This window comes from Sminthopsis crassicaudata, chromosome 2 (assembly GCF_048593235.1).
Source record: "Sminthopsis crassicaudata isolate SCR6 chromosome 2, ASM4859323v1, whole genome shotgun sequence".
In the NCBI taxonomy this organism is placed as follows: domain Eukaryota; kingdom Metazoa; phylum Chordata; class Mammalia; order Dasyuromorphia; family Dasyuridae; genus Sminthopsis; species Sminthopsis crassicaudata.
The window spans coordinates 43,261,888-43,288,739 of NC_133618.1; the positions used below are offsets into that span (position 1 = coordinate 43,261,888).

Below are 26,852 nucleotides of genomic sequence, written 5' to 3' on the forward strand. Positions count from 1 at the left end.
TTCCTCCTTCAGGTTTTGAATGGTATTTTTATGATACAAATTTGCATCTGTCTTATGGACTTTTGTGTTCTCATTTCATTATTTTTTTTTATGTACTTCCTTCACCTTCTGTTTTTGGAGGTGGGTTGGGAACAAGCATTTATTAAGCACCTACTATGTGTCAAATGCTTTACAAATATTATCTCACTTTATCCTCATAACAACCCTGAGAAATGGGTGCTCCTGAATTTTGTCCCAGAAATGTGCTTTCACCTGTTATTCATTTAGTGCCAGTAGTGAAAAGAACATTCCTTTCCCAGATAAGACCCATAATGTGACTATTTTAGAAATCACAGAGCCACACATCCTTTCTCCTTTCTTGATTCATATCCTGTTTCTATGTGTAAGTTTTGTTGCAATAGAAGTCCTGGGAAAGTACCAACATTTTCCTGCATAAGCTGCCCCCTTTTCCCCTCCTCACTAGACTCTTCTTTTAGATTCCCCTAAGATTAATTTGTATGCTTTTACATAAAGCAACCTTTTGATGTCTAATACGAAGTCTCTCAGAAGTCTTTCTATGTCAACTTCAAAGTACATCATTTTGGTGCTGAAATCCAGGATTTCCTTGTGGCTTCAATTCTCTCCTATAGCCATTCAAGAGGGAACTTTTTCTTGGGGGCTGGATCTGAACTCCTTGCTGCTTTCAGGCAACTGAGTGCAGCCTAGTTTGGACTTGTTTGAAGGGGACTTCTTTCATCTAGCCACTTTCCTTCTCTTTTTCTCCCCCTTCTTCAGGATGCTGAGAGTAGAGGGAAGGGACGATGAGATAATATGGGGGTAAAATCCCAAAGAGTCTCCCCTTGGGTGCCTTCTAAGCCAATGGGCCAAGTTCAGGAACATTGCTTGACCTTAGTTCATCTTTGAGGATCTCAATTAAGTATTTTAATTACATGCTTTGTTGTTTGTATTTGTCTTGTCATTTTGTCTGTGTCTGCATAGCTGTGTTTGCAGAATGTCTGTCATGTTTGTGCTGTGAACTAAATTCTGTTACCTTGAAAGATTCAAAATGTAGCCAGAAAGAAAAATTTCTAAGTGGAAAGAACAATGAGAAAAAAATTATTAGAATTAATTCTTAATCCCCACCTTAGATTTTCTTCTATGGTTCCAACACTGGCCAACTGGGGGCTACAGAAATAAAGTAGAATAATTAAGTTGCAGAACCACTAAAAACATCTTAGCAGATTCTGGAGGTATTGAGATTAGGAGTTGGCAATTAATCATTTTAACATTGCTGGAAAGAACTAATTCCAGGAATTCATTCCCTTATGAAACTTCTTAGTATATTTTGAGGTATCACTCCATAGAATGTACTTTAAGGAAAAATAAAGATTAAATCTTATAAAAATTTTAAAAGGTTTGAAAAACAATTGACAAAATTAACAGTTGTATAAAGGACTGCAGCAGAGATAGGTAGATGAGAGACAGAAAGATAGATAGATAGATAGATAGATAGATAGATAGATAGATAGATAGATAGATAGATATAAACAGAGAGAGATATACACACATACACACACACACACACAGATATTTGAGATATGATGGTAAAAGTGACAAAGGGACCCTGAAACTCTCTGAAAACTCCTTCAAGAAGAAATTCAAGAATCCTTCTCTGTGAGACCCACCCCAAGGAACCAAGATAAAGTGGTTTATTATCTTGGTGGGACTAAATTGAAGTATTCAATTCTAAGATTTTATACCACTATGTTGTTGGGGTATTGTTGGCTCAAAACCACTCCCAGTACGTGGTCTCATCTAGGCCTGGAGGCAGTGACAACATTGAGGGGATCTCATTTGATGGAAACTTTTGTTTTAGATTTCCTTATAAAAACAGCAAATTAGGGCTTAATCCTTGCAGAGGACCTAATATGCCATGCCAATGAAACTCTCTTCCTGGTATAGCAGCAAACTCTGCCCCCTGGAATATTCTCTTTCAGCATTACCCTCTCTTTATCTCCCTCATCTATTTCCCTAACAAGACTTTATATCTCTCTGTCGGGATTTCTCTACTGGAAACTTTACTTCTCTGCCAGGACCTTGCCACTAATAAATTCAGTCTTTCTATTCATACATAGCAAAGGCTGACTTCCTGATGCCAATAATAAACTTCTTTTTATCAGTTTACCTTTTTGGGTTTGTAAATTCCTTTACTAAGGACCTCTGCACCGCCAGAAGGGGGTTTTCACAACTCCCTACCCATGCACCAGATCCCAAGGGGATTTAGAGGAGCCAAACCTCTTCATTTGGTTCCATGAACCCTGAAGCTGCCACTAACCTCATCATTTAACTTCCTGATTACCAGGAATCTTAATCTCATCATTTTGGTTCCCTGAATCTAATCTCATCAAAAACTAGTAGAATAAATTAAGAGAAGTATCAGATCAGAATAAGAAACAAGACATGCATAAGGGGCTTTAGCCAAAGCCCACTAAAGGAATGTATATATAGAATGAAAAATGAAAAAGTTTAAGCATGTAGAAATGAGAGGAGCAGACAGGAACAAGGAAGTTACAAACTATTTATAATGAGCAGTGTGAACAGAGGATTTGAGGGCTTGGGAACTTTTGAAAACAGAAAAGCAGTTTGCTACTACTTTAAAAAGTCTGGCAGTAAACCAGTCTGAATTTCATAATGTTTTGTAAACACCATTTAGGGAATTGGATATTTTCACCTTTTCTCAAAATTAAGAAGTTACAGTTTAGATAATTTGGCTATCATTCATGAAAGTTGTAAGATAGATGACTAAGTTATTTGAAGTCATTGTCATAATGTTAAAACCTAAAATTGGTAATTACTGTGTGTGGAAAGCAGGGGATGAAGTGAAAATCTTACCTGGATTGTTTTTTGCTTTTTAGAGCCGTCTGTCTTGGAGTGTGCCACAGGGTTAATTCGTCCCCCTCTCCGCTTCACAGAGTGGAGAAGGTGTCAAAAAATGTCAGAGAGCACAGCCCATAGCAGCTCTAAAGGTAGAGGAGGTAGAAAGGCAAGAGCAGCTAGTTCAGCTCCTTCTCTGGGGTCCTTGTTGACTCCCCTTAATTTGTAAACTTGCCAGGTGTCTTGAATGATCTTGTGAACAAGTGAGGTCATCAACCCTGTGAAAAGAACTTGTTTGGATTATAAAGTTACCAAACAAGGAATGGATTTACTGAAAATCTACAAGTTTGTTACATAGAAGTGATTTCTAATAATTGGTTTCTTACCACTAGACAAAAAAACTAGAAGAAAAAAAAAAAAAACATGGAAAGATGTTAAGTGAAATCTCTTATGTGTATGAATCCTGGTAAACTCTTATTGCTTATTGCAGTTCCATGAGAGTAAAAATAACTATATTTAGTCCTAAGCTGTGATTAGTGACACTCGCTATCTGAGATGAAATCTCTTGGGACTATGACTAATATTGTTTTGAATTTTGAATTCATTTATGATTGATGGGCCATCAAATCTGTAATCCACCCCTGGAGAGAAGGGCAGTAGCATTGGAAACAGTAAAGGGGTCTCTTGGGTGGCCAAGGGTACATGCTGAGGGTGTTTCCAGTTGGCATGGAAACATGAATAATACTCTTGCAAATAGAGGCTTTCCATCCACTAGGTGCAATAGTTGCACAAATGAATTTAATTATATGAGGCTGACCTTGCTTGTTGATTTGTTTCCTTTAGGCTCCAGCTGGTTCACCTTCAAATGATAGCCAACACTGGACACTGATCCTGAGATGCAATACCCACTGGATGCTGCTTCAATCACTTTCAGGCCTTAAGCTCATCATCTCTCCAAGTGGGACATTGTAAGGCAGGCTCAGCTCTATGCCCACCCTGGCAGGAAGCAGGACGGTTGAGATGATTGCCACATACCCAAAAGGACTGTGGACCCCATTTGTTGAAGAGTGAATGGACTCCAACAAAATATTATGTCCTTGGCTGTAATGTAATATCTGAGTGAGCTCCAGCTAGGAGCAAATAAAAACTGTGGAATTATCTTGTGCTGGCATTATTATGTCCAGACAGAGCTATTGTGTACTGATGTCCAGTGACCAACTACTGCTACCCCTACATTAAAATACAGACTTTACACTTGGCAAACACTCAATGAAATATTTGTTGAATTAAATATATATGACATTTGAAGGAAGGAGCAACAATCAAGGCAACTGAGACAAATGCCTGGCTTCTAGTGATTTGTGGTAGTGATAAGCACATTATCCTTCATGTTTAGGTGACCATGTTGTTTGGGTGAACTTTTCACACACACAAATAGAAACAGGCCTTTTTTTGCTCCATCTAACTATCCCCAAACTCAGGAAATTCCTAGGAACTGGGCAAAAGGAGATACTAAATATGAATTATGAGCTCCTTGAGGGCAGCACTAAGTTTTGCCTCTTTTGGTATCCCCAGCCGTTGGCATAGTGCCTGGTACATTGTAGATACTTAATAAACTTCTTTCTATTGATTGATTGAATTCACTGAGTCTGATGATATTAGTTAACAACTGTAAAAAAGAGAGAAAAGATCATGTTTCTTCCATTCTTTCCCCAAACACACCCCTTTATGCTTCCTCTCCAAGGAGGTTAGTGTCTCTTGTAACCTATTTTTCCTCTCCTCCTTGGATATCAGTGACTCACAAGAGGGAAGCCCAACTTTCACCTTTTCTGCTCTTCTGGGAAGATCTAAAAGATGCAAGCTTTCTATTATCAGAGTAGGGAGGAGGCTGGGGCATCCTAATGGTCCATGGAGGGTCTGTGGCTTTGGGGCCCTTTTTCCTTTGCTTCTTACCCATTCCTGAGGCAGTCAGCAAGCTACTGACCTAGGAGGAGTCCACATTCCAGAATCGCCCTGCTTCCTCCTCCCTCCTCTGCTCCTCCCTGCCCAGTAGGAGGGAAACTTCCCTAGGACTCTAGCTCTTGTGGACTCTCACACCACTTGGCATGTGGCTCTCAGAGCTGTCCCTAGCACTGCTCCCTGACAGGCTCTGCCATTGATTTGTCCATCCTGTACCAATCTTGGAAGGTGGGGTCATTTCCTGGTTGCAAGAAGACACTAAAACTGCACCCAGAAAAGAATCTGGGTTAGGAACAGTTATGCAAAATATAGTGGGAGGCTGCCAGTTGGAGGAGAGGAGATCCTGAGGCAACAGAAGGAAGCTGCCAGGATTGCCAAGCAGGGGAAGGAACCAGATAGGGCAAGAAGGTAAGAACACAACTCTTCTATGTGCATCTCCTGCTCTTGGGCTGCTAGAGCTTCCTTTGTGCCCAGGGGCAGGGCATGAGGCTCAGGGGAGTGTTGACTGCGTTCAGGAAGCTCTTTCCTAACTCAGCAAGAAGAGTTCTTGGGATCATGGAATAAGAGCATTTCAGAGTCTTTGCAGATGATAAACCAGACCCAGAAAAAGGAAGAGGCCTGGTCAAAGTCACAGTGGGAGAAATTGTCAGGGTCTACTCGGGAGCCACCTTGAGCCTCAGTTTCCTTGTGCTGTAAAATGTGAATTCTAAAATTATTTTTATTTCTTAAAATTCTCTGATTACAAGTTCTAAGGACTTGGGTTTCTTTATATACCAATCACCAACTAAAAATAATTTCATATTTGTAAAAGAGAATCAGAAGAGAGCTGACCTTTGGTTGAGAAATGTGTTCTCAGGTGCCTCTTGGTTGCCTCAGATACAATGGGTATAAAGCAGGTTGCAGAACAGAACCAGTTATGAATCTTATTGGGAATTTAAAGGAGGAAGCTGTCACTTTTTTACTATAGGTATCAACAGAGAAATTTAGATATGGTAAGGTTGGGGGATTGTTGGGAAGAAAGAGCTACAAAGAGAAGTGAGAAGGGTACTGCGTCTCCCAGTATCTTTCATGTGAATTACATTAAGTGGTTTCCTCTAAAATTCAGGGTACAAAAGTGAGCTTAATAACGGTCTGGCCCGCCCCTGATTGTTTTTCTAGGAGGGTGGTGGGTTGTGCTGCTCCTCTGTGACCAAGGGCACAGTTTAGGCTGGTCCAAATTAAATTTGACATTAAGCCTGGATTATTCTGACAATGTATTTTTTTTTTTTTTTGGCATGAAACTTATCCACTCAAATGGCAACTGAGCAAACTTGTACCAGGGAGATTGCAGAAGAGGATCAGCTCTACGTTTGTGGTAGCGCTGGGTTCCCTCTGCATATTCTTATAGGAACCCTGCCTCCTCCAGTCTCTAGCTTTCAAATCCAGTCAAACAGATCATTTCATAGGATTGTAGATTTAAAAGGGAAGTTAGAGATAATTAAGCCAGAACCAATACAGTGGAGGCAGCAACAGAGAATGGATACTTCCTCGTGTCTGGAATCAGAAAGACCTGGCCTCCTACCTCAAATCTGGCCTCATACACTTTCTGGCCATGTGATCCTGAGAAAGTCACTTAATCCTGTCTGCCTCAGCTTGCTCAACTATAAAATGGGGATAATAATAACACCTACCTCCCAGCGTTGTTCAAATGAGGTAGAGTGCCTGGTACATAGCTGAGCTAAATAAATGCTTATTCCCTTTAGATTACAGATGAGGAAACTAAAGGTAGGGGAGCAGAATGACCATGTGAACCTAGGCTATTCCTGCCTTCTTTCTACTGAACTGGTTGTGGGGTTATAGGAGCAAGGCTTGCCTTTAGATTCTAAAAAATGTGTTGTTATCCCAATAATTTTCAAGTCTGTGTCGTTTTCCATTTAAAGGAGGAACAAAGATTTGGAGAAGAGTGGGGAGGATCTGTTTGAGAGCATAGGATAAATTTTTCTTTTTTTATAAAGATCTACACCCAGAGAGAAGACTGTGGGAACTGAGTGTGGATCACAACATAGCACTTGCACTCTTTTTGTTGTTGTTTGCTTGCATGTTATTTCCTTTTTCTTTTTTTTTTTTTCCTTTTTGATTTTATTTTTTCTTCTGCAGCAAGATAATTGTATAGATATGTTTGCACATATTGGATTTAACATATATTTCTACCATATTTAACATATATTGGATAACTTGCCATCTAGGGGAGGGGGTAGAGGAAAGGGGGGAATTAGAACATAAGGTTTTTCAAGGGTTCATGTTTTGAAAATAAAAAGCTTTAATTAAAAAAAAAAAGAAAAGAAAACTTTAAAAAACCAAACTTATTTTTTTAAACAAAGGAAGGCTAGAATGTAAGAACAAATGCAGATCCGGACTAATGAATGCATAACAATTATGTACATTCAACTCGATTGTTTTAAACTTGGATCTTCAAATGTACAGTAAATAGTACTGCATTGTAGTCTCCATTTATATTTAATACATTCTGTAATATTGGAGTTCCTTAAAAGTATGCAAAATGCACGGTTAATAAAACAGCTAATTATTTCCTTTTCATTGTTTCCCTTCCTTCCTCCTTTGGATTTGAGGGAGATTCCAGTTATTCCTCCGTGACTAGAACAGTAATAAAATGAGGTTTCCATGTCAGTGACATGAGTCCTGCTGAACATCAATAATAAAATCTGGTTTTGTTTTCCAAAGTTAATTTTACTTCAATCTGTTCCACATATTGTATTAATTCTTTTAGTTATTATCATTATATGAAATCTATCAAGGGTATCAGAGAAAATTTAAATATTGAACTTCTAGTGGAACCTTATACAAATTGTAAATTTGGGGCTTAAGAAGGAAAATGAGAATTCATAGTGTTTAGTTTTATATTGAGATGCTCAGGTTTTAAGTATATAAAACAGGAGAAAAAAAAAACCAAACCCCATATTTGTATTTTGAAAGGACTCTTTGTTTCAAATAGCTTATATAATATTGGCATTGTTTCTTAAATGTGTTATGTTTGAAAACTAAGGCAAACTGACAGATAATTAATGATCTGAGCATTATTAATTTATTAATTAGGCTAGCCATAACCTATAAATTGGAACAGTGATTAATCTTAATGATCAAAGACAAAAGTAGGGCTTACTGGCCATCATATAGTTTGGGGAAATACAGGTGAGTCAAGAACAGTCAGGTGGGTGGGGAAAACAATGCAATTCATTCTAGAACTGGAAGCATCATGGGGGTGAAGACAACATGATGGGTCAGCACCTGCATGGGGATAGTAATCACTCTTTTCTGTCATAGAGAAATGCTTGATTGACCCACTTGAATGTTGTAGGCCTTGTTAGTGCACCTGAGTTAACAGACTCTCTGGCCCCTAGAAAGATTTAGTAGGGAGATAAAGTTTTATTTTAAGCTGCAAGGACATATATCTTTTAGAGCTAGCTTCCAAAGATAATAACAGAAGTTTTACTATTTTTCCAGAAGCTGAAAGTATGGCAGATAAACATTTTTCACATTAATTTATAGCTTTATAATTTTTATAATCATAACTTTAAATTAACTCAGGGGAAAGTTGAGTTCCCAAACTTAACTCAAGGACATGATGCAGACTCAATTAGAAAATTTATACCGCAAATAATCAATTTCATTGCGTCAATACAGAAGAGACTAGAGGTAATATTGATTGAATTAACTTGTAAATCTATTTGGTCTTGGGTGAAAAAGGAAGTTTTCTTAGGAGTTCACTTATGTCTTGTTCAACTTGTTAATTGAAATGCTATAATTCCCATTTCTACCAGGTCAGCCCCAAACTAGTAACTTGCATTATGCATTAATCTCCTCCTCTGTACTTATTATTACAAGTATGAGTCAGATATGGTTTATGAGAGGTTATAAGTTACCACCACCAAAAAAAAAAAAAATAATAAAAAAAATCAGGAAATAGAAACAGCTTAAGCAAATAAAGAAAATTATATGGAAAACATCTGCCCAAAATAGGCACTGGAGAAGATAGTTAAATTTTTTTTATTATCAAGGGTTTGGCAGCAATCATTTGTAAATCTACCTTGTCCTGGATTCCACCACCCTCCTACTCCTGCTTTGGCAGTTTGTGGCTTGCTCAATTTTCTTTTCTAAGATAGGATTATTTAATTATTTTACCTTCTCTTCTGCTAATATGAGTAATATTTATAAATATATATTCATTTATTTCACTTAGATTGTCAGTTTTACTGGCATATAACTGTGCAAAATAACTTCTAATAATTAATTTTCTATTTATTGGTGATGTATTCATCCTTTTCATTTTTAATATTGGTAATTTTTTTCTTTTTACAAAAATAAAATTAAATGATGGCTTCTCTATTTTTATTGCCTTTTTCATAAAACTAGCTCTTAGTTTTATTTACTAGGTCAATATTTTTTTCTGACTTTTAATTTTATTATTCTCTCCTTTGATTTCAAGATTTCTATTTTGGTACCTAATTTGGAGATTTATAATTTATTCTTTTAAAAATTTTATTAGTTACATGTCCAACTCTTTTATCTGTTCTTTCTTGCTCATATTAGTGTATATATTTAGAGATATGTACTTACCCTTAGTACTGTTTTTGCTGCATCCTACAAATTTTGACATGTCTCATTGTTGTCATCATCTCTAATAAAATTATTGTTTCTATGATTTGTGCCTTGACACCCTCATTCTTTAGGACTAGATTACTTAATTTCTGATGAATTTTTAATCTATTTCTACAGCTCTTTATGGAATATAATTTTCATTGGACTATTATTTGAAAATGGCATATTTAATTTTTCTGTTTTTCTGCATTTATTTGTGAGATTTTCATACCCTAATCTATGGGCAGTTTTTGTGAAGACGCTAAGACATCTAAGAAAAAAGTATAATCCTTTCTATTCCTATTGAAACCAGCATTTTCCTCTAGAAAATTTTTATCTCCTTATACCAATAAACTAGAGAAAGAGCAGACCAATGAACAGCGTATATTAAAAAAAAAAAAAAAAAAAAAAAAAAAAAACTAGAAAAAGAACAAATTGAAAATCCTAAAAATTAAAGGTGAGATTAATACAATTCAGTATAAGTAAATCATTGAATTAATAAAACTAGAAGTTGTTTTTATGAAAATATTGACAAACCATGGGTTAATATTATCAAAGAAAAAGAAGAAAACCAAATCACTAGTATTAAAAATGAAAAGGCAATGTAGAAGAAATCAAAGCAGTTATTGTGCTCAATTGTATATCAATAAATTCAACAATTAAAGTGAAATGAAAGAAAATTTACAAAAATATAATTGCTTAGATTAACGGAAGGGGAAATAGAATATCTAAATAAGCCCATTCTAGAAAAAGAAATTGGACAGGCCATAAATGAGCTTCTTAAAGGGAAAAAAAAAGTATTAGAATCAGATGAATTTACAAGTTAATTCTACCAACCAATTCCAATATTAAATAAATTTTTTGGAATACTAGACACAGGAACTCTATCAAGCTCCTTTTGTGAAACAGGTATGTTGCTGATATCTAGACCAGAAAACGCAAAAACAGAGAGAGAAGGAAAATTATAGACCAATTTCATTAATGAATATGAATTCAAAAATTCTTTTAGAAAATGTTAATCAGGAGAATACAATAATATAATACAAAGATTATACATGGTAACTAAGTAGGATTAACAGGAATATGCAGAGATAGTTTAACAGATGGAAAACTATAAACATAATTTGCTGGAACTCTTGTCTTCCCAGAAATCAGCAGGAGTCAGGATCACTAAACGTCTTTATTCTTGATCTTTTAAGGTCAAGGTCAGGGGATTAAATCTAGCAATCTCCACAAACGCACCTTCCTCCCTCAAATGCCTAGAGAGAGGGGGGGGGGATCTCAATTTCCTCTTCCTCCTCTTATTCTCCCCACATACGTCACTTCCCCCTCTTTGTCCCACCAATAAAGTCAGCATAGAACGCTAGGGAGGGTCAACCTTCAAACAAGTTAATAGAGAACCGTCCAATTGGCAATAACTCTCATAAGCTCCATTATCCAGGTGCATTTGCTCAGTTCTAACCCTTTACATCTCCCACTTTCTTTTGTTTTAGACCACAGGTGGTCTTGCCATCCCTGACTTTTCAGGGAGGTGAGAACCCCAAAAAGAAGGTGATCACACCACCCCCTGACTTCTCAGGAGGGGAGATGAAATCACTAAAAAGGAGATAATCACATCCTCCCCAACATCTCAGGAAGGAAGATGAAAAGCACCAAAGGGAAGTGGGGATTGCTAGCGGGTTTCTGGATTGAAAGGCCTTATTAGAGACAAGAATGCACAAACCCATCAACATGGGAGTTATTACACAAGCACATAGCAATAACGCAGAGGCTATTAGGGATGACTCTCCCCACAGTCAGTGCAGGTTCAATGAGGTGTAACAAACATGCAAGTAGTGATATAACAAACAATATAAATCAACACGGTTTTGTAAAAGATTTCCAGAAGTCCTAGAAGGAGGGTATGTAAACATCAGTCACACATATGCCTTCTTCAGCAATCAAGAGATAGTCCAAAACCATTGTCCATTGCTTCATGTGTTAGGGAATCCAATGATCCCCACAAGTTTTTGAAGTCCTGCATCAGTCTTTTTATATGTTAGGGAATCCAATGATCCCTATAGGTTTTTGAAGTCCCACAACACTCTTATGATGCCTCAGAGAATCCAAAGATTCCTGAGGGCTTTCAAGTCTTACAATAGTCTTATCATGTCTCAGAGAATCCAATGATTCCTGAGGATTTTCAAGTCCAACAATTTTTGATGTCCTTGAGTCAAACACCATAACTGCCAGATTCTTTCAGTGGTGGGCACAGTCAGCAATGGAACAACCCAATGTTTCTTGGGTCTTCTCCTTTGTTTCAAGGGTCTGCTCCATCTCTCTCTGATGGACAAGGTGAATACGGCTCATTGGCACCCATCTGATTCCTTCTCCATCTATGGAGATACAAGCAAACCCTCTCCCCCAAGTAGTTAACCTATCTGGTCCCTTCCATTCACCACTTTCTGGGTCTCTCCACATCACCTGGCGATTATCTAAAGACAGTGGAGCTGCTCACACTGGACACTGCCCTTCCGGTGGGTTATAAAACCTGTCTGCCGGAGCCAGTGCATCTTTGTCAAAAATTAATGATATGGAGAACTAAATTTAGAAGTTCTCTAGGGTTACCCATGGCTCCCCCTTTCTTTTGTTTTTGGAGGAGTGTCTTAAAATCTCTGTTTCTTCTCTCTACTATTGCCTGCCCTTGAGGATTAAAGGGTATGCCAGTGGTATGTAAAATCTTATACTATGCACAAAAGTGTGCAAAATGTTTAGACGTATATGCAGATTCGTTGTCTGTTTTTATTGCTTGTGGCACACACATAATTGCAAATGCTTATATAAGGAATTCAGTGACCACTCGGGCTGTCTCTTTTGCTGCTGGCATTGCAAATGTGAATCCTGAAAAGGTGTCTATCATGATGTGGATAAAAAATAGACGACCAAAAGATTTATAATGGGTCACATCCATTTGCCAAATTTCATTAGGTCTCAAACCATGAGGGTTCTTCCCTGGAGGGAGTGTAGGAGCATGGAAAGGAAGGCGAGCTGTACAGGCTTTTACTATGCTCCTAGCTTCTTCTCTTGTTATTCCAAATTGTAAATGTAAAGCTTGGGAAGCCTGATGATATTTAGAATGAGATCCTTGTGCTTCTTGAAACAAAGGAGTGTTGGCCAACATGGTTAGAAGGCTATCTGACTTGAATTACCATCAAAAATGGGACCTGGAAGTCCACTATGGGAGTGGACATGCAAAATATAAATCTTACTTGGATGCTTTCTCACTTGCTCTTGAAGTTCCTTAAAGAGCTGATATACATTGGAGGCTACAAATTTTATTTGGGCTGTGGCGATTCTTTGTACCATACCTACTGAATAGGCCGAATCAGGGCTGGTGCTTTACTCACTGTGCCACCTACCTGCCCCAGCAAGCATTATTTGTAATGGGGTTAAACAAGAAGCATTCTTGATAAGCATAGCAATAGAAGAAGAAAGAAATGGAAGGAATCAGAATGAGCAATGAGTTAATCAAATGATCTTTATTTGAAAAATAATATGACAACATATTTGGAAAATTCCAGAGTAGAAGAACATAAAATAAATAATGTAAATTTGTCTTTTAAAACTATAAATAACTCATCAGAATCCCCAAATCCTTCAAGAAGAGATAGGAAGAGATATTCTGCTTAAAAAATTGTAGACTGAATAAAATACTTGGGAATATGCTTGCCAAAAAGTTCCTTGCCAGGAACTATATGAACATAATTACAAAACAGTCTTTAAACAAATAAAGTCAGATTTTAATAATTGGGGAAATATTAATTTTCTGTGGAAGGGCAGAACTATATAATAAAAATAATAATTCTACCCAAACTATTCTACTTAATTCAATACCATCCCAATAAAACTACCAAAAATTATTTTAATACATTGGAAAAAATAATACAATTTGTTTTCAAGAATAAAAGGTCAAGAATATCAAAGGAATTAATGAAAAAAAATGTAAGAGAAGACTTAGCAATTGATATCAGTTCTTAAGCTATATTACAAGACAGCAATTATCCAGTTATTTTGAGTAGTATAAATACTAAAATCAACTATGAAGTATGAAGGAAGATGTTATCCACCTCCAGAGGAAGAACCAATAAATAGAAGTACCCACAATATTTGACCCATATTTATAAATCTCCATCAAATGGTGGCCTTTTCTAGTGCAAAGTGGAAAAGAAGGGAGGGACACACTAAACTTGCTCTATAATTTCCACATACCTTTAAGGATCTTGAGAATTAGATTTTTCTGAATCCCTCTATTCCCCTAAGCAAGAAAAGCACCAAGAGAAAAAATACCACCAAGATTCCCCACCTAGAAAAATTCTTTGCTACTGTGAAATGAGCCTCTAAATGTTTATGTACAAATAGGTTCTTTTCCTTCAGGCGTCATTTTATAATTGTTGGGAGGGGAATATTGGGAAACCTTAGATAAAGGGTTTGTTCTGCTCAGCCATCTCAGCTTCTGATTTTCTTTTTCTCATTATCAATTAATTAGTCAACACCAATTACCTTTAACTAAACCAGTTAAAGAACTAAAATACAAAGCTGAACTCTGCATACTCTGCATTCTACCCTTCAGTCCATGAGCTGAGTGGGCTCAAACTTAAGGTCCTAAACTCTGACATTTTTCTTACAAATTTGACTTCCCAACATGGCACAGTCAGTGGATAAGTCACTCCCTTGCTTGCAGGACAAGGTGGGGGATCAGTCACAGAGTTGCTTCCTAGAACAGGCATCTTCCTAGGCTTGGAAGATAAACCTCTGATGGATTTTCCAACCTTTTAAAGCTTACATGTTTGTTTTGTCTCCAATACTCATTGATCAAAGAGCAGAAAAGAAGCCCAGCATGGATTGCAGGAAAAGCAGTCATGTTCAAACTTGCAACTCCATAGGTTGAGTAGGCTGCTGGCACTTCCACAGGAAGTTTATAGCAGTTTTCTCCTCAATTTTAACCAAAAACAGAGACTAAGCTTTTCTGTGGAGCCTTTTGTAGTCCCTTTTAGACCTAGCTCAGCATCCACTTAAAATGTTTTTATTCACAATGCAGTAAGCCAAAAGGTCTCAGCCAAAGGATACATGACTATTTTTTGAAGCAGGGACTGGGCCTCTCTGTTTCACAGCATCATCAGGTCAAGAATCTGGGATAACCAGGCTCCCTCCTGCCCAAAGCCTCCAGCACATAATTAGAAGACTGAATCTCTTTCTCTCCCCTTGAATTACAGAACTCAAGCAATAAACACTTATTAAGCACTTATCATGTGACACACTGTGCTAAGTGCAGGAAATACAAAAAGAGGTCAAAATCAATCCCTGCCCTCAGGGAAGTCCTAGTCTAGTGGGAGAGACAAAATGTAAGCAAATATATATATAGCAAGTTATATACAAAATAAATAGGAAGTAATTGAAAAATGGGCAGATATAAACAATATAAAGAAGTATGAAAAGATGTATGACATGATTACACAGTGAGATCAGAATAAAAACTCATAATTGATTCAAGCACAGTTTTAAATAATAACAGTAAATTGTGGACTCAATATATTTGAGTCAATTGAGTCAAATAATTGATTCCATATAATTGATTCAAGCACCATTTTAAACAATAACAAAGAGAATATTATACAAAAAGATTTATTTGGAAGAAGACACAGTACATATATCATTACTATTTTTATGTTACAATTTACATTATTATTATCTTTTAATTCAAAATGTAGATAGTTTGAATTCAAAATTTTTATTTGGAATTTTATGTCACATTTAGTTTTACAGATGAGGAAACAGATAGATAGAGGAGAAATGTTTGAGCAGAAATTAAAAGAGACTTGGAAAACTGATCCCACCAGAGTTCCTAGGTCTCCTTAATCAGGGCCAGGTGTCCATAGGAGTGTCTTATATAACTAGACTTGAGACAAAGTTAAATTTTAAATGATTTTCTCTTGGAATCCAGAACTTAGTATCCTGCCTAGCACATATTAGATATTTAATAAATGTTTACTGTCTGCCTTGACTAAGTACTTAATGCAGTGAGAAAGGAGACTTGCTATTATTATTTGTTTCTTTACTCCATAAGAAATAGCTAGTGAAGAGATGATCCTGAAAATTCTCCAAAGCTATTATCCATGGAAATTCTTCTTAATCTTAGTGTCTTTCCCAAGATTATCTCCAACTTTTATTTATTCAAAATTCTGAATTTAAGAAACAAAATATGCATTTCTATAACAAAGTAGAATGGGAAAAAAGATTATATATGAAAGTGCAAATTGATTATGTACAGCTCAATTTTCTTTTTAAATATATAATAGTTGTCATGTAAATTTCTTTTTTTCTTCCTCCCCCTCCCCCACTAATAGCTACCATTAGACACAAATATACATAAATAAAATCAATTATATATACTTCCATTTATCAGTTTTTTTCTGGATGTAGATGATAGCATCTTTTTTCATAGGTTCTTTGTAGTTAATTTGGTTTTGGTTGTGTTCATTTCATTATTCATAATTTCGTGCAAATCTTGTCATATTTTTCTAAAATCATCAAGCTCATCTTTTTTTTTTTAAAAGTATCTTCAATCTGTATTCAGACACCAGTTTTTGCTCTGCATATGAATAGCATTTTTCATTATAAGTCTTTTAGAGAGGTCTTTTTTTTATTCTACTTTGTTACAGAAATGTTTGCTGAGAATAATAAAGTCATTCACAACTGATCATCCCACAACATAGATTTACATAGTACATTTTATTTTGCATGGAGTTTATCATTTCTTATAGCACAATAGTAAAGCTTCATGATTATATACTTGTTTAGCCATTCCCCAATTGATTGGCATCCCCTCAATTTCCAGTTTGTTGTCACCACAGAGAAATGTCAAAATATTTTAGAACATTTAGGTTCCTTTCTTTTTCCCCTAATTATCTTTGGAAACACAGACTTCCTAGTGGTATTTCTAGGTCAAAGTGTAGAGGCAGTTTAATAACTCTTTGGTCATAATTCCAGATTATTCTCCAAAATGGTTGCATTTGGTCACAGCTCCACCAAGGATGAATTAAGTGTCCCGTTTTTTCTACATCTTCTCCAACTTTTGTCATTTCCCTCTTCTATCATTTTAACCAATCTGATATGAATAAATGAAATAAATAAAATTATATCTGAAGGTTGTTTTAATTTGTATTTCTTGAATCAATAACTAGAGCATTTTTAATATCATTATAAATTATTTTGATTTTTTCATTGGAAAACTGCCTGTTCAAACCCTTTGACCATTTACAAATTGGGGAATGACTCATATTCTTGTAGATTTGACAAAGTTCTTTAAACTGTTGTGACATGAGATCTTTATCCAAGAAACTGCAAATTCTTCTGTCTTTATCCATTTTCTGCTTTCCTTCTGATCTTGCATTTGCTGATTTTATTTGTACAGAAATGTTTTAATTTAACACAATCAAAATTATTCATTTTATAACTCAAAATGTTCTCTCTTGCTTATTTGTAAATTTTCACCAAATCCATAAACTTGATAAATTATATATTCCATGTTCTTCAGATTTTTCTTGTAATATCATCCTTAATATTTAGGTCATGTATCTTTCCCTGAATTCCTGGTATAAATTCTACTTGGCCATCATGTATAATCTTTTAATATAGAATTCACTTGTAAATCAGTCCATCTGATCATGGTGCTTTTTTTCCTAAGAAATTCATTTAGGGCCTGTTCAATTTCTTTTTCTAAAATAGATCTATTTAGATATTCTATTTTCTCTTCAGCTAATCTGGATGGCATATATATATTTTCTACATATTTTCTCATTTCACTTCTATTTTTAAATTTATTGGCATACAATTGGGCAAAATAACTCTTAACAGGGGTCAGAGATAAGATGGCAGAAGTAGACAGGACATTGCCTAAGCTATCCCCAACTTCCCTCAAAATCAATGCTAGATCAAGTCTCTGGATGGCTTTTGAAGTGTCATAAACATTTGTGTCATAATTTTCCAACTTAAGATTTCTTGGAAGGACTTTAGGAAAAGTCTGTCTCATTGGGCAGTGGGATCAGGGCCCAGTGCAGGCACAGTGTGGAGAGAAGTCCAGTTCAGGGAAGCCCAATGTGGGGAGGCTAGGAGCAGAGCATCTAGCTGGAGGCTCTTAACCAAAATACAACTTTGATTATTCTGTTCTGGTGAATGAACAGGACCAGCATTTGAAACTTCCAGTGTGCTGTGATCAGCACAACACAAATGTACTAGTGGTGGTTGAAAATAAGGAGACAGAGTTCCTGATAATTCATCAGAGCTGTTTATTGAAAGAAATCATGTTATCTATATATCTTAAAACCATATATTGCTATAAAAAGCACTGTTCTATAACCAACCTTGGTTTCTGTTCTCTATGATTTAACTGCCTGAAGCATGTTATTAGTTTTTAGGGACTCAATCTTATTTAAAGTTCTCAATGCCCCAGTTAATTGTGCCAGGGCCTTATGTTTTCCCATAATTTCAACTCTTTTAAAAGTATAATTAGCCAAATGCAAAAGGAGACTTAAAAAGCTAACTGAAGAAAATCATTCACCAAAAAATAGAGTTGAACAAATGGAAGTGAATGACTCAATGAGACATCAAGAATCAGTAAAACAAAATCAAAAAAATGGGGAAAAATAGAAGAAAATGTAAAATATATCATTGAAAAAACAAGCAGTCAGAAAGAAACAATTCAAATATCAAGGAGCCACAATCAGAATTACCTAGGATCTAGCAGCTTCCACTTTAAAGGATGTAAGGTCCTAAAATATGATATTCTGGAAGGCAAAGGAGCTTGGGCTTTAAATTTTTAATCAACTCTTCATCAAAACTAAGCATTATCTTTCATAGGAAAAGATGAATACTCAATGAAATAAAGATTTTCAATCATTTTTGAAAAAAAGAGCAGAGATGAACAGAAAATATGACATTCCTAGATGGGAAGATATGTGTAATTCTTGAGAATTGAATTTTTGTCAGGGCAGTTTAAAAGGGAATACTTAGAGGGCGTAAGTATAAATTAATTTTAATGAGATGATATAAAAAAGAAATTAGAGGTGGAAAAGGAATTGTACTGGAGGAAGAGGAAAGGGGAGGTAAAATGGCATAAACTACATCACCTGAAGAGGCACAAAATCTCTATTACAGTTGAGGGAAATAAAGGAGGGGGATGAGCATCAATTGAACCTTAATTGTGATGACCACAATAGCAACCTGTATACCTTAGAATCAGTAGGACTCAGGATAAGCAAAAGTCTTTATTCTTGGTCTTTAGCTGTAGAAGTGAAGGGAATGGCCACGTTGGATGTACGCCATTTCACCTTCTTGTCTCCCGCTCAGACTGAGTCTGGCTAGTCTCTCTCCACCTCCCAGTCCCTCCCACAATTTTCTGTGTACAGCAAATGATTGGGCCAGCACAGGATAGTGGGAAGGACCATTTTCCAAGCAGATTCTTATAGAGTATTGTCCAATTGATAATTAGCCTCAAGTGCTCCATTGTCCAACCTCAGTGCATTGACTCAAGAGTTTCAGCCCTTTACACTTACTCTCATCAGATTTGGCTCAATGAGGAATTAACAAATATATTTAGTTTGGTATAGAAATTTTTTCTCACTCTTTAGGGAAGTAGGAGGGGAAAGAAGAAAAGAAAAGGGGAGGCTAATAGAAGGGAGGGTAGAAGTAGAAGGGGGAAAGGATAACAAAGGGAGAGGCCAAAAAAAGGGAGGACAGATTGAGAGGAATGGTGGTCAGAAGCAAAACACTGATGAGGAGGGAAAGAGTAAAAGGAGAGTAAGAAGTATAACTTAGAAAAAATAGGATGGCAGGAAATACAGAATTAGTAATATTAACTGTAAATGTGAATGGGACAAATTCTCCCGTAAAATGGAGTGGATAGTAGAGTAGATTAATCCTACAATATGTTATTAACAAGAAATATATTTGAAGATGTGAGATACATATAGAGAAAAGGTAAAAGCCTGGATCAGAATCAGTTGAAATTAAAAAAAAAAAAAAAACAAAAAAAAAAACAGGTTTGGCAATCCTGATCTCAGATCAAAGAAAAGCAAACACAGATCTGATTAAATTACATCTTGCTAAAGGGTTCTGTAGATAATGAAGTAATATCAATACTAAGCATATATGCACCAAGTAGTATAGGATTCATATTCCTAGAGGAAAAATAAAGTGAGTTGCAAGAAGAAACAGACAGCAAAACTATACTAGTGGAGGATTTCAACCTCTCTATCACAACTAAATAAATCTAAGAAAAGAAAGAAATTAAAGAGGTGAAAAGAATTTTAGAAAAATTAAGTATCATAGACCTTTGGAGAAAATTGAATGGGGATAGAAAGGATATTGGTATAATATACGTATAAAAGTTAAAGATAGATGAAACACCAATTGGAAATTAATTTAATCTACAGAATAAGCAGGTGATAAAATTAAACATAGAAACAATTGATAATTTCACCCAAGAGAATGACAATAATGAGACGACATACCAAAACTTATGGGATATAGCCAAGTTCTTAGGGAAAATTTCCAATTGGTGTTTCATCTATCTTTTCCTAGTCTCTTATTGAATGAAATTTTTATTGCATGATGACCTGAAAAGGTTGCATTCATTATTTCTATCTTTATGCATTTGATTGTAGGGTTTTATACCCTAATAAATGGTCAATTTTTGTGTAGATGCCATGTACTACTATCCTTTCTATCCCTCTTCAATTTTCTCCAAGGTCTATATACCAGCACTTAATACACTATACCAAGTTAAGGTCAAAATGAGTTCATGTGATTTCAGAGAGGCCTAGAGAGACTTAAATAAACTGATGCTAAGTGAAATGAACAGAACCAGTAGATCAATATACACGGCAACAAGACTATAGGATGATCAATTCTGATGGACTTGGTTCTCTTCAGCAATGTTATGATTCACATCAGTTCCAATTGTTCAATGATGAAGAAAGCCATATATACCCAAGAGGGGCCTCTGGGAACTGAGTGTGGACCACAGCATAGCATTTTTACTCTTTCTGTTGATGTTTGCTTGTATTTTGTTTTCCTTATTAGTTTCTTTTTTTCTTTCTAGATCTGATTTTTCTTGGGCAGCAAGATAACTGTATAAATATGTATCCATACATTAGATTTAACATATATTTTAACCTATTTAACATGTATTGGACTGTCTGCTATCTAAAGGAGGGGGTAAGGGGAAGGAGGAAAAAATTTGGAACAGAAAGTTTTAAAAGGGTCAGTGTTGAAAAATTACCCATGCATATGTTTTGAAAAATAAAAAGCTTTAATTAAAAAAAAAAAAAAAAAAGAATTGCACATATTTAACCTATATTGGATTTCTTACTGTTTAGAAGTGGGGGGGAGGGCGCTGGGATTTGGAACACAAGATTTTGCAAAAGATGAATGTTAGAAATTATGTATTTGGAAAAATAAAAACCTATTATAAAAAACATAACTCTCAATAATTGCTTTGATTTCATCTTCATTAGTGGTAAGTTCAGTCTTTTCATTTTTGACATGTCTAGTTTATTGTGGTTTTTAAAAGCTAACTTCTAGTTTATTAATTCAATGGTTTTATTATATTTAATTTTATTAATCTTACCTTTTAATTTCCAAAATATTTAATTGAGAATTTTTAATTTGTCCATTTCATAGTTTTTTTTAATTGCATATTTAGTTCACTGATCTGTTCTTTCTCTATTTTATTGATATAAGCATTTAGAGTTATAAATTTTTAAAATTACAGCTTTTGCTGCATCCCATAGGTTTTGATATGTTGTTTATTATCACTCTTTTAAATGAAATTACTGATTATTTCTGATTTGTTCTTTATCTCAGTCATTCATTAAGATCAGGTGGTTTAGACTCCAATTAGTTTTTATTTCATGCTTCTGTAATTTCTTATTAAAAATAATTTTTATTGCATTGTGATCTCAAAAGAATTCATTTAATATTTTTGTTTTTAACTATAAAAATTTTATGCCCTAATATATGCTTAATCTTTGCAAAGATAACATATACCACTGAGAAAAAGGTGTATTTCTTTTTATTCCTATTCAGTTCTCTCCGGATAGTTATCACATGTAGCTTATTTAAAATTTTATTCACTTCCTTGGTTTCTCTCTTATTTATTTATTTTTTAGTTAGATTTATTTAGTTCTGAGAGGGGAAGAATAAAGTCTCTCATTATTATAGTAGTATTCCACCTCTAATTCATTTAACTTTTTTCTTTCTTTCTTTCTTTTTTTTTTTTGCACATATTTATTTTTTTAATTAATTTTATAATTATAACATTTTTTTTGACAGTACATGTGCATGGGTAATTTTTACAGCATTATTCCTTGCACTCACTTCTTTCGGAATTTTCCCCTCTTTCTCTCCACCCCCTTCCCTAGATGGCAGGCATTCCCATATATGTTAAATATGTTATAGTATATCTAGATACAATATATGTGTGCAGAACCAAATTTTGTTGTTGTTGTTGTTGCACAGGAAGAATTGGATTCAGAAGATAAAAATAACCTGGGAAGAAAAACGAAAATGCAAACAGTTTACACTTATTTCCCAGTGTTCCTTCTCTGGGTGTAGCTGATTTAACTTAAAAAAAAAAAAAAAAGTTAGATGCTATATTATTTTGGTACATATAGGCTTAGTATTGATGTTGCTTCATTATTTATAGTACTTTTTATCATAATGTAGTTTCCCTGTTTATTTTTTTTTCATTAAGTCTATTTTAGCTTTTACTTCATCTGAGATCATGATTGCTATTTCTGTTTTTTCTACAGCAGCTAAAGCACAATTCTATTCCAGTCCTTCACTTAAACTCTTTCTGTAACTCTCATTTTTAAGTGTGTTTTTTGTAAACAACATATTATAGAATTTAGATTTTAAAAATCTATTCTGCTATCTCATTCTGCTATGATTTCATATTATCACAAAAGTCATAATTATTTTTAATGTATTTCCCTCCATCTCATTTCCTCGCTATTGTGCTGCTCACTCTTTCTTTTTGCCCTATCCTTTCCATCTAGTTTACTTCTAATCACTACCTCCCTAATTCACACCTTTTAAAAGAATTCCATTCCTTATCTTCTATTTCTTATTCTACCCTCCTATTTCTTATTTTAGTTGTCCCTTTAAGAATCCTCTCCTTTATCTTCTTTCTCCCAACTCTCTTATTTCTTTATAAATTTAGATGACTTTTATATTCTTCTAAATATATATAATGTTCCCTCTTTAATCCAAATGTGGTGAGAGTAAGGTTTTAGCCCTCCAAACCCTTCTGTTTCATTTGTAAAAGTTCTTTTCATTCCAAGTTTATATGAAAAAAAAAATTACTTTTTTTTTACCCTTTTCCTACCCAATTCTGTTTTTTAAAATCATCACTTCATACTCAGTTCAGTCCCAATCTTTCTTTCAAACTACCTAAGTAATAATGATAGTCTTAAGAATATAGATAATAGATAACATTTTCACATATAAAACAATTTACTTTATTGAGTCTCTTATAATTGGTCTTTAGTATTTACCTTATATTTCTCCTGGACTTTTATATATAAAATTTTCCACTGAGTTCTGATCTTTTTGTCAGAAATGTCTGAAAGTCTTTTGGTTTGTTTAATGTCCTTTTTATTTCATTAAGAATCACACCCAATTTTATTTATTATTGGTTCCAAACCTAGATTTCTTGCTCTTCAAAATATTATGTTCCAAGACTTATAGAAGCTGCTAGATCTTCTGTAATCCTGATTGTAGTTCTGAAGCATTAAAATTGTGGGGGGGGGGTTCACTTGGTGATTATAATATTTTCTCCTTAACTTGAGAATTTTGAAATTTGGTTATAATATTCTTTCTTTCTTTCTTTTCTTTTCCTTTTTCGCTGAGGCAATTGGGGTTAAGTAAGTTGCCTAGGGTCACACAGCTAGGAAGTGCTAAGTGTCTGAGATCAAATTTGAACTCAGATCCTTCTGAATTCAGGGGTTGGTGCTCTATCCACTGTGCTACCTAGCTACCCTGGTTATGATATTGTAAGTTTTAGTCTGGGATCCCTTTCAGGTAGTGATCAGCGAATTTTATCTATTTCTATATTACCTTCTTGTTCTAGAATTTCAGGACAATTTTCCTTAACAATTTCTTGTAATACTGTTATCAATAGGATTATGTGTAGGATGCATTTAGGGAAGATTAGTACCCTGTTGTTCTGGCTGATGAGCCTTTTTTAGGGCTGATTTCCACCTTTGGTGTCCAGTCGGATTCATCTAACTCTCACCTGTGGTACCAAGAAGATGTAGCATATACAGTGGCCACACTCTGGTAAATCATTAGGTTAAGAGTAACTGAGGAGCCTCATACCTGTCAGTGAATTAGAGAGGTGTGTATCCCAACCTTGTGAAGACTTTCTCTGGCAGAATGGGCAGATAAGAACAATAACTGACAAAGCAGCTGAAACAGGCGTTTGTGGAATACTTTGAACTTGCCAAGGTCAATGCATCTTGAGATTATCTTTTTTTTTTTTTTTTTTAAATTTAATTTATTTTTTTTAATTTTATAATTATAAAATTTTTGACAGTATATATGCATGAGTAATTTTTTTATAACATTATCCCTTGTATTCATTTTTCCAAATTTTTCCCTCCCTCCTTCTACTCCCTCCCCTTGATGACAGGCAATCCCATATATTTTACATGTTTTACAGTATAACCTAGATACAATATATGTGTGTAAATCCAATTTTCTTGTTGCACGTTAAGTATTAGATTCCGAAGGTATAAGTAACCTGTGTAGATAGACAGTAGTGCTAACAATTTACATTCACTTCCCAGTGTTCCTTCTCTGGGTGTAGTTGTTTCTGTCCATCATTGATCAACTGGAAGTGAGTTGGATCTTCTTTATGTTGAAGAGATCCACTTCCATCAGAATACATCTTCGTACAGCATTGAAGTGTACAGTGATATTCTGGTTCTGTTCATTTCACTCAGCATCAGTTCATGTAAGTCTCTCCAAATCTCTCTGTATTCATCCTGCTGGTCATTTCTTACAGAGCAATAATATTCCATAACCTTCATATACCATAATTTACCCAACCATTCTCCAATTGATGGACATCCATTCATCTTCCAGTTTCTAGCCACTACAAAAAGAGCTGCCACAAACATTTTGGCACATGCAGGTCCCTTTCCCCTCTTTAGTATTTCTTTGGGATATAAGCCCAATAGCAGCAATGCTGGGTCAAAGGGTATGCACAGTTTGATAACTTTTTGGGCATAGTTCCAAATTGCTCTCCAGAATGGCCAGATTCTTTCACAGCTTCACCAACAATGTATTTGTAACACCAATTATCTTGAGTCTGACATGTCATTGTCTGTGATGATTCTGGGAGAGTGACATTTGTGCAAATCAAAAGATATCAGCCATAGCATTTTATCATTTCTACCTATTTCAAAATCCTGTGGTGACAGAAAAGTAACAAAACTACAGATTGTGTATACACTGAGAACTACAGAAACAACCCTACTCACAGAAGACTTAGATAATAGAGTTGTGGTGATGTCCTCTGTTGTAGTGTAAGTCCTCTTTGAGAACATAGGGCATGCAAAATGTTTGTGGCAGCCCTTTTTGTAGTGTCTAAAAACTGGAAAATGAATAGATGCCCATCAATTGTAAATTGTAAATTATGGTATATGAATGTTATGGAATATTATTGTTCTGTAAGAAACAACCAGCAGCATGAATACAGAGAGGCTTGGAGAGACTTACATGAACTGATGCTGAGTGAAATGAGCAGAACCAGGAGATTATTATACATTTCAACAAAGATACTGTATGAGGATGTATTCTGATGGAAGTAGATATCTTCAACAAAGAGAAGATTTAATTCAGTTCCAACTGATCAATGATGGACACAATCAGCTATACTCAGAAAAGGAACACTGGGAAATAAGTGTAAAGTGTTTGCATTTTTGTTTTTCTTCCTAGGTTATTTTTACCTTCTGAATTCAATTTGTCCGGTGCAACAAGAAATTCGTTTCTGCACACATATATTGTATCTAGGATATACTATAACATACTTAATATGTATGGGACTGTCTGCCATCTAAGGGAGGGGGTGGAGGGAAGGAAGGGGAAATTCAGAACAGAAGTGAGTGCAAAGGATAATGTTGTAAATCTCAAAAAAAAAGTTATAATTATAAAATTAATTTAAAAAATAAAGTAAGAAAAAAAAGAGAGAGAACATAGGGCACCAATCAAGAATAAAGATTCTCTTTTTTTAAATTATAACTTTCAGGTAGTCCAGCAATTCTCATATTCTCTCTCTTTAATCTGTTTTCCAGGTTATTTGTTTTTCTAAAGAGATGTTTCACATTCTCTTTTATTTATTCATTTTCTCTTTAGATTTTGCTTTATTATTTCTTGGTGACTTACAACATCATTGCTCAATCCTAGTTTTAAAGGAGATATTTGTTCCTTAAGTTCTTGTATATCTTTTTCAATTGATTGACTCTCTTTTTATAATTTTCTTGTTCTTATTTTTTTTCCTTATTTTTCCTCAATCTCTCTATTTTCTTTCCTTTTTTTTTTAAGGTTATACATGTACAATCAATTTTTACATATTTTAATAAGTCAGGTTGAGAGAGAAAAATCAGAACAAAAGGGAAAAACCATGATGAAAAAAAGAAAAAAAAAAAAAGAGGTGAAAGTAGTATGCACTGATCTACAGTCTCCATAGATCCTGATGGCATTTTCCATCCAAAATTTATTGGGATTGTCTTGGATCACTAAACTGCTGAAAAGAACCAAATATATCATAGTTGATTATCACATAATCTTGTTACTGTGTATGATATGTTCCTAGTTCTGCTTGCTTCACTCAGTATAAGTTTGTATGTAAATCTTTCCAGGCTTTTCTAAAATCAGTGTGTTTATCATTTTTTATACAACAATTATCTTCCATTACCCTATTCATATACCCTATACCATTATTTAGCCATTCCTCAGTCAATGGGTTTGTATTCATTTGTCAGTTCTTTGCCATCACAAACAGAGCTTCTATAAATATTTTTGCACAAGTGGGTCCTTTTCCCTCTTTTATGATCACTTTGGGATATAGATCCAATAATGGCATTGATAGATCAAAGGGGATGCAGTTTGATAACTCTTTGGGCATAGTTGAATTCAGAATTCTGAAATTGCTTTCTGGAATGGTTGGATCAATTCACAACTCCATCGATAATGCATTAGTATCTCAGTTTTCCCACATCCCCTTCAACGTTTGTCATTATCTTTTCATGTCATCTTAACCCTTCCAGGAGGTGTGAGGTGGTACCCCAGAGTTGCTTTAATTT

General features: G+C 34.9%; 1 protein-coding gene across 2 annotated transcripts in view; it reads left to right on the plus strand.

Annotated features, from left to right (window-relative positions):
* Positions 1-4,902: 4,902 nt before the first annotated feature.
* The window catches only part of LOC141554283 (carbohydrate sulfotransferase 4-like), a 30,827-nt gene continuing 8,877 nt past the window's right edge, over positions 4,903-26,852 (plus strand). Inside the window, exon 1 of one of the 2 annotated variants that reach the window (XM_074286037.1) lies at positions 4,903-5,220. The gene's annotated coding sequence lies outside the window, so the exon portion shown is untranslated. The remainder of the gene's footprint in view (positions 5,221-26,852) is intronic. The other variant, XM_074286036.1, reaches the window with a different exon arrangement.